Consider the following 7,607-nt stretch of genomic DNA (forward strand, 5'->3'; position numbering starts at 1 on the left):
GAAACCTGGTACATCTTTGGGTGGTGACATGGTGGGAGAACCCTGTGCAGGCAGCAGCAGACTCTGCTGTCATCACCCCTGATCCTTTCCCAGTAGTTGCAGCAATGCAACAGATACAAGAGGTACCAGTTTGGGTTTTTCCGGCCCAGAAGCAAAACCAGGGAGTTCTAGGAGTAAAAAGAGCTGCAGTGTGTGAATCCTGAGCACTGATTCATGCACACAGCCTGAATGTACATCAAATCCTCCACTGGAAAAGCTGGATTAGTCATTGTTTCCAGAAAAATAGATCTTGCAGCAGACACCACAATGTACTTCTTCCTTCTGCAGTTACTCATGCAATGATTACTTACAGTCTTCAGTGGCTGATTCAAAAAACTCAAACATGAGATCTGTCATTAATTCCTCTGATCCTGGACAAAACTTGCATAGACAAAGCGAAGGCAGCAGAAGCTCATCTAACATGGCTGAGGGTCTGTTGCTTCTTTATGGGGTTGCACATGATTCCCTAAGGAAAGACAGTCAACTTTTCTCCAGGAGAGAGGAAAAAAAAAAACCAAAACAACTTGGCATGAGGGCAGGAAACACTCTGGGTTTTCTTTTTCTGTCCCATCTCTCTCCCTGAGAACATTTGCCCTCTTCCAAGGGCAGGGCTGACAGTTTTGCATCCAGGTTTCAGCTGTAATCCCCCTTTGAACAAGCTGCCCTTCACCAGGGCTGTTCCTCCTGACACTGGGAACGTTTGTTTGTCATGGCTGAGGGAGAGAAGGGAACTGAGTTCCACACAAATCCATTTCTAAGAAAGGCTTTCAAAGCTCTCCAGGATGCTTTCCTCTAAGTATTCCTATGTATCATCTGAGCAGCTGCCAGACCACCAGCCACGAGGATATCAAGTGCAACAGCTCTGGGCTGTTTCATGTATCCCTCCAGTTGGAAGTAATCAAGCCTTGCTAGAGCTGTGTGGAAAAGCAGGGCTTGAATCATGAGTGACGTTTTAAGAAAGAAATAGGACTGTCATCACATAATAATAGGCAAAATTATCTTTACATCTGTCATTTCCTGGAACAGCATTGAAAGGAAACAAATTTGAATTTATCTTAGCTGAGCTGGATATCAACACCACCTTTGCTTCCATCACTGCTGGGCTTCTATATTGGTTTTTCTGTAAGTAGAGCTAACAGAAAAGAGGGAAAATGTAAAGATTTTCACAAATTCGAAAGTCTAGGATCACGTGAGCTCTTGGGCCTTGACAAACATGCACAGAACTACTATTAGCATGCCAAAAGCCTGACCAAATCCCATCTCTTCAGGGAAGTGGACACTACAAAGACCACTATTTTATAAATACCTGTTTCCATAACTCTGGGTTTGCTTCCACTTGCATGCATTTTGCACACAAATTTCCTCTGCACACCTCAGAGGCTGCAGCCACACCAGCTCTCTCCTGAGCATCACTTTTGGATAACGAGCTGTGAGAGACTCAGTGAAATCTGCAGGAAAAGAGGTGAGTCTGGTATAATCTGACCCTTGCCCAGTGCTGCCAACTCAACACTGCATTTGCATTTTCAGCTCACTCAGGTGCCTTGGAAAGACTTCTTGGATGAGGGACAAACCACAGGAGTCTCAATAATTTGTGCATTTAGTTGGTTCCAGGCAGTAGGGGAGGTGATCACTATTTACTGCAAAGAAACAAGGCCAAGAAAACATCTGATGGTGATGGACAGGTGCACAGCAGAGAACTGAGGAACTTCAGATTCTTCTGTCCTTAAACCATCATCCCCTTCTTTAAAATGCAAAATATCAAAATCCACAATTTCTCGAAATGTGAACTTAGGTTGAGCCAACAGTTCCTCCTGCTGCCTTCGTTCTGGGTGATCTAACCCAGAGTAAGTCAGCGCTATCAAAGTGCCAAAATATAACCCCCTTCTTCACACTGAAGAATTTATAGCTTTAACTCGCTTAAAAAACAAACAAACAACAACAACAACAACAACAAACACAACAAAACAAAACAACCAAGAAAATTAACGAAACAGATACAATATGCAGCACTTTCTGGGGAGAACATGACTGGGAAGATTTGCAGAGATGGTATTAAGAGATCTGAAGAAATGAAGAAAGTACAAGCTGTAAAAGCTGTCAGAGAAATGAACTGAAAATATTTTTTCTTCCTGTGGAAAAGGTTGGATCTCTGTTGAAAAACACAGAAAGCAAAGCAAAGAAACCTTTGTTTTCAAGCTGTCTCCAAAACACTTCCACAGGTTCTGACAACCTTTTGAGGAAAAGGTTTTGGTAAATCCCATGTTCAGCCTTGTCAAGAGAGATGAGAGGGCAAAGGAGAGCAGAGGTGCTGGGGTCCAGAAAAGCCATTGCTGGGGGCAAGAGCAAGGAACCACAAAGGATTACACCAGGAGGAGTGAGGTCAGTGATATTTGTGACCCATAGTCTGTTTTTCCCCAATTTTTCTCTCTTTTTTTTTTTTCTTCTTTTTTTTTTTTTTTTTTTTTTTTTTTTTTTTTTTAATTTGGAACTCATCTTAACTCCTCTCTTTTTTTGCAGCTTTTCCAGCCACTCCACAGCCTACAGAGCAAATAAACCCTTTGATACAACAGCTTAAACTCACACACACAAAGATGCAACGTGCCCCAGGAAAGCAAACAGCAGAGAGGGAATGATCAAGTGCTTGGTTCTTTCTTCTCTGACTTGGAGACAAAAAGGTCTAAAATCCAGCTTTGGAGGTATCTGGCTGGGCTTCTCATTGCTGCTGAAAGCCTTGTTGCCAAAGCAATGTGAGGACCACGAGAGACAGCAACTGGTCCTGATTGCAGTGATTCTCATTAGTTTGATGAAAAGCAGTGAGAGGATGGACAGGCAGCATTTGGGCTGCTATAAGGAACACTTTGGAAAGGCCAGGTTTAAAGAAACAAAAAAGAGAAGACAGGCTGCTTCTGGGAGTGGAGGGAGGGTGGGAGATCAATCAGTGCTGCCTAAAGAAAATCCAGAAGCTGCTCTTCAGGTCGTAAAAGGAACTATGCTGCACATGAGGAATTTGTTCTTAGCTCTGCTTCATGAACGGGCAGGCAACAGTCTTAAATAAGCCACTGTCATTTTTATAGAAATCAAATATTTTCACGAGATGTTCTGTCCTTGAACAGAGTCTATTCCCTGCCTCTTTGGGCACTTGATCCCCAGAGCCAAAAGTGTGGGACTGGAAAGCCAGCAGAGGAGCGGCCTGGCCTCCCTGCAGCCCCACAGCTGCCAACAGGAGCTGCTCAAACAGGCTGTCTGCTTGTCAAACACAGTGTAAATCTCTGCTCCTGAAACAGCTCCCTGAAAAACGACCATTCCTTCCCCTTCCAACGGCTCCTCAGCAAACCAGACTGCAAGTGGCTCCATGGGGAGCAGGGAACATCTTCACCATGGACCTGGGATGTTGGCTTCAGGTGCTTTGGGCATTTGATACATCTGCCAACCTGTTTACAATGCCCTGCTGCCTCCCAGCACGCTCTCGGTTTGGAAAACAAGAACAGCTCCCAGCAAAAAACAGGTGTTTTTCCATGCCTGTAACACTTTCTGCCTCACTGACAGCTTCAGGTAAAATTTCGATGGAACCTCCCTCCAGCCACATCTTCTGAAGGGCTGGTGGACCCACCAGGGGATTAATTATCCCAGCAAGTCTCAGTAAGGTGCCTGTCTCTGCCCTGCCATGAAGGACAGGGGGTGGATTACTCTACCACCAGGCTGTAACACATCCCTGAGGGATAACCTTAAAAAGAAAGATGATTGTGGCACCATCCCTTCCTCCTCTGCTTCAGCCACTCATTTCCTTGTGCTGTGGGCACAGCCACTGTCCTTGCAACACCCCACAGAGATCCTTGCTCCCCTTTCGGGATTAATAGCCTAAATTTCTGCCCATACTGCAGGGCAAGCTGGCAAAAAAAGCCACATCCTGTGTGACTCAGGTGCAGTGGTGATTGTAAAATGTGCCCTTGTGGCTCCCTTGAGCTGTGATGTGATGTGGCATCCTGGGCAGATGATGATGATATCCTGTGATGTGACAATGTGGGCAGATTCCTCCTGCTTCTGCCTATCCCATGTCTATGAATATGCCAAAGGGCAAGCCTGTCCTAGCAGCCTTAGTCAGGCCTTGTAAGCTCCTGAGGATCTGGGATTAATATAAAACACAGAATCACAGAATATTCTGAGTTGGAAAGGACCCAAAAAGGATCATCAAGTCCAACTCTTCAGTGAATGGTCCATACAGGGATTGAGCCCACAACCCTGTCATTATTAGCACCAGGTTGTACGTTCAGAAATCAATATAAACACAGTGTTTTGCCAACTGTTTCTGGCTTTGACAGGTTGAAGACTTTGGGGTGGTGCACAGTAATGCAAGGATGGTGATGGGACCCATCAGAGGCAAAGCACCAGCCAGGACATTTGGGCAAACCTGTACTTGTCTCCAAGCCACAGTGTTTATTCAAAGCCCTGTGTAAAGGTGTTTTTCTTTCCAGCAGCTCATGATTTGTGTCAGGTTATTGTTGGCTACTCTGCATTTGCAGATATTTTCACATCTGTAAGTCTGTAAAAGGTGATATTGTTCTCTCCTCTCTCTGTTTCTGTGGGTGAGATTGTTTTGGAAAGGACACCTTGTAGGAGTAGGATGGGCTTCACCTTGCCCTTTAACCATATCAAAACTCAGGTGGTCAAAACAATAGATATATACATATAAAAAAGAAAGTTCAGTTTCAGTTTTGGAATTTCTAGGAACACCAGGCCTTGTTTATTGCCCTCCATTAGCACAGTCAAAACTCTTTGGGCCATTTTCACCAAATTCTCTGGGATGACCAAGAGCAGCTCAAAAATGAGAAGAGCAAATGCACTCTGACTGAAATATGACTTAATTTCAACCAGCAGGAGTTTCAGGGAAAGAAAAAAAAAAAAAAAAAAGAAAAAGAAAAAGAACTTGTTGACATGAAGCATGTGGAGTCACTCATCCAGCGTTGTGTAAGGGCTGTAAATCTGCCAGGAAATGAGGCATGAAATGCATCGTAAAAAGTATATCATCAAAACTATAAGATCAGCTTAAAATTTGTGGTAGGTAACTTGGGGAGAGCATAACGTCCCTGAACTTTAAATCAAAGGCTCTTCAGATCTACATTTCTTCAAACCTTTGCATAAAACTGCTTTCTCTTGTTTCCCCCTCCTTGGAAAAAAAGCTCCAACCATTAAAAAACCCACACTGTTTCCTATATATTCAGCAGTGAAAGTAACCTGAAGGTCGGTACAAACCTGCCACAGCAAGTGAGTTAGAGTAGAAGCACCACTGGTTTAAACTCTGGGGAAAAATATAGTTCAATAACGTAACAGAGAATTTGTCCTCTCCTGCAAAGATTTTGTTGACTCAACTAATGCATCTCCCTGTTCTACTTATTGCTTTAAGATGCCCTTCTGACCTCCATACCCCACTGAATCTATCTTATTGGAGTTAGTTTCTCTCTGCTCCTCTCCCAAAAGACTATTATTGTCTCTCTGTGAACAGATGAAAATCAGATGAGCAGGATAAGAGGGAGATACGAAAATCTGGGCTGTCTACCTGATTTTTGCTCTGCCTGGTGAGTAGGGGTAAACATGATCAAAATTAAGTCATTAAATTACTCTCTAAAGCCTAATAGAAATCTTTCTTTCGATTTTATTGTGCCAAGGGAGTAGGAGTCGTGATCCCTCCAACTTTCATGGGGCCAGGGATTTATCTCATCTAAATTTCTCTGCCCACAAACCAGCCAACAAATTGCCCAGCGCAAATATACAGGAGCTCTGTTAGTCTCTGATGATTCACCAAGGAGAGGCTACAGCATGTAGAGATTCTCCTACCCACAGAATAAACACAGTATAAGAGCAATTTCTAAAACAAACTGAGGCTCATCTTTTCCTGGTATCTCCTGCAGCTGGACTCGATACTGTCTGGTAATTTTTGAAGATGAAGAAGTGAACCACAGTCCTTACACCTGGTGAGTGGAGAGATTCATGCCATGTATGTGTGTATATATACATTTATTTACATTTATATTATGAAACTGTTCCATCTCAATGCTGGCTGTAACTGTCTGGGATGCTCTTTGCCTTTTCCCTGCAGTTTGGAGCCCTGGGAGCCAGCGTTGTGCAATCCTCCAAGCACAGTTACAGCCCTGCCAGTTATAGTGGAAAAGTTTTAGCAAGAATAAGTTCCCTGGCTGGACACCAAACACACTCTTAAGAACTAATCTGAGGCTTTTGCTAAGGCTCGGGGTTGGTGGCTGCTGTGGCCTAGATTTCAGTGCACCAAGCAGGCTGGTGACACCTTCATCCCTCCTTCCTGGGACTGTTTCTTTCCAGGGGAACCCTGTGTTTGCCTCTGTTCCTCAGCAGACTCAGAATGAAGTCTGGGTTTGGTTGAATTTGAGTATTTCCTTGCTCTGACAGCTGATTTGTAGCTTGCAGCCCACTGTTATCCCAGCAACAAGTTTACGGTCCCACTGCCATCATCTTCCAGGCAAACAGAAACACTCTCTGTCACAGAAACCCTTTTTGTCATCTAATCATCCTGCCAAAGGCAGGCTTACAAGCCAGAGAACAACACAGAAGACTCCACCAGACAGCATGAAGACTGTGAGTAAGCTCATTCTGCGGCCGAAAATAAACACCAGTGTTTGAGTTAGGCAACCCAAAAGCTGCTAAAGCCTGACCTGTTACAAACGTGTGACATGCGAAATAAATTTTGCTGAGTATCTCCAGATTAGACCAGACACTGCTGCCACTGGGCAGCCCAGCTGACATTTAGGATTAATGAGAGACACAATAAGTAGAGCAGAAATTTGGATTTACAGATGGGCAGTAAGTCCTTTGCAATCCCTGAGTAAGCAGGTAGTGAGTGTGGAGTTGTGTGACCCTAAGACTCACAGGTTGGTGCCCGAGGTCTCTCCTGGACAAGGGAACCATATGTTACCTTCATCACTTGCCCAGCTGCACTGATGGACTTCTCAGTCTGGAATCAGAGGCAAAGACTTCCCAGCCTTCATCCAGCTCTGGCTACACACAGAAGAAAGCAAAGCAGTTGCCAGTCACTCTTCTTCCCACAGTGGCGAAAAAACCTGGACAGAGAAGGGACAAATGGGCCTTTGATCCCTTGCTTGGTACAAAAGACAACCCTCAGCCAGGCCCTTAGAAAGGAGCTGCCATGATGACCCAGAGTGACAACTTTTGCTTGCAAGGCCTAGGAAATCCTAGGATAAAGTGAAGGCAGAACACAGATGAAAAGCAGGGGAGCACTGACAGAAGGCAGAGCCAAAGGCAAAAAACCAGCCACCAAATAGCCCAGTGTAAGGTCCATATATCTTCTTGGAGAGACTCGTTACATTCTCCCTGCTGTCTGCACGTCACACCCCATCACTCTCTCTCCAAGATGGATTTCTCCCCGTTGGTGACACGGTGCTTTGACGTTTGGGCTATCAGGGCAACAAATATTGATCTCCCTAGAGCAGCTCCTGATCCCAGCACACGATGTCCTGCGCCGCAGTCCAAGGCTTGGGCTGTCTCTTGTGCTCCACTTTATCACTGATGTCTTGGCTGCA

General features: G+C 44.7%; 1 long non-coding RNA gene across 1 annotated transcript; it reads right to left on the reverse strand.

Annotated features, from left to right (window-relative positions):
* Nucleotides 1–736: 736 nt before the first annotated feature.
* On the reverse strand, nt 737–1,629 carry LOC114061011. Its single transcript, XR_003572024.1, has 3 exons — nt 1,572–1,629; nt 1,346–1,487; nt 737–752 (listed from the first exon to the last, which is right to left on the reverse strand). It is a non-coding gene; the product is annotated as an uncharacterized LOC114061011 (long non-coding RNA).
* Nucleotides 1,630–7,607: the final 5,978 nt, after the last annotated feature.

This window comes from Empidonax traillii, unplaced genomic scaffold (genome assembly GCF_003031625.1).
Source record: "Empidonax traillii isolate 1590-97213 ecotype Southwest subspecies unplaced genomic scaffold, ASM303162v1 scaffold13:size3042203, whole genome shotgun sequence".
Classification (NCBI taxonomy): domain Eukaryota; kingdom Metazoa; phylum Chordata; class Aves; order Passeriformes; family Tyrannidae; genus Empidonax; species Empidonax traillii.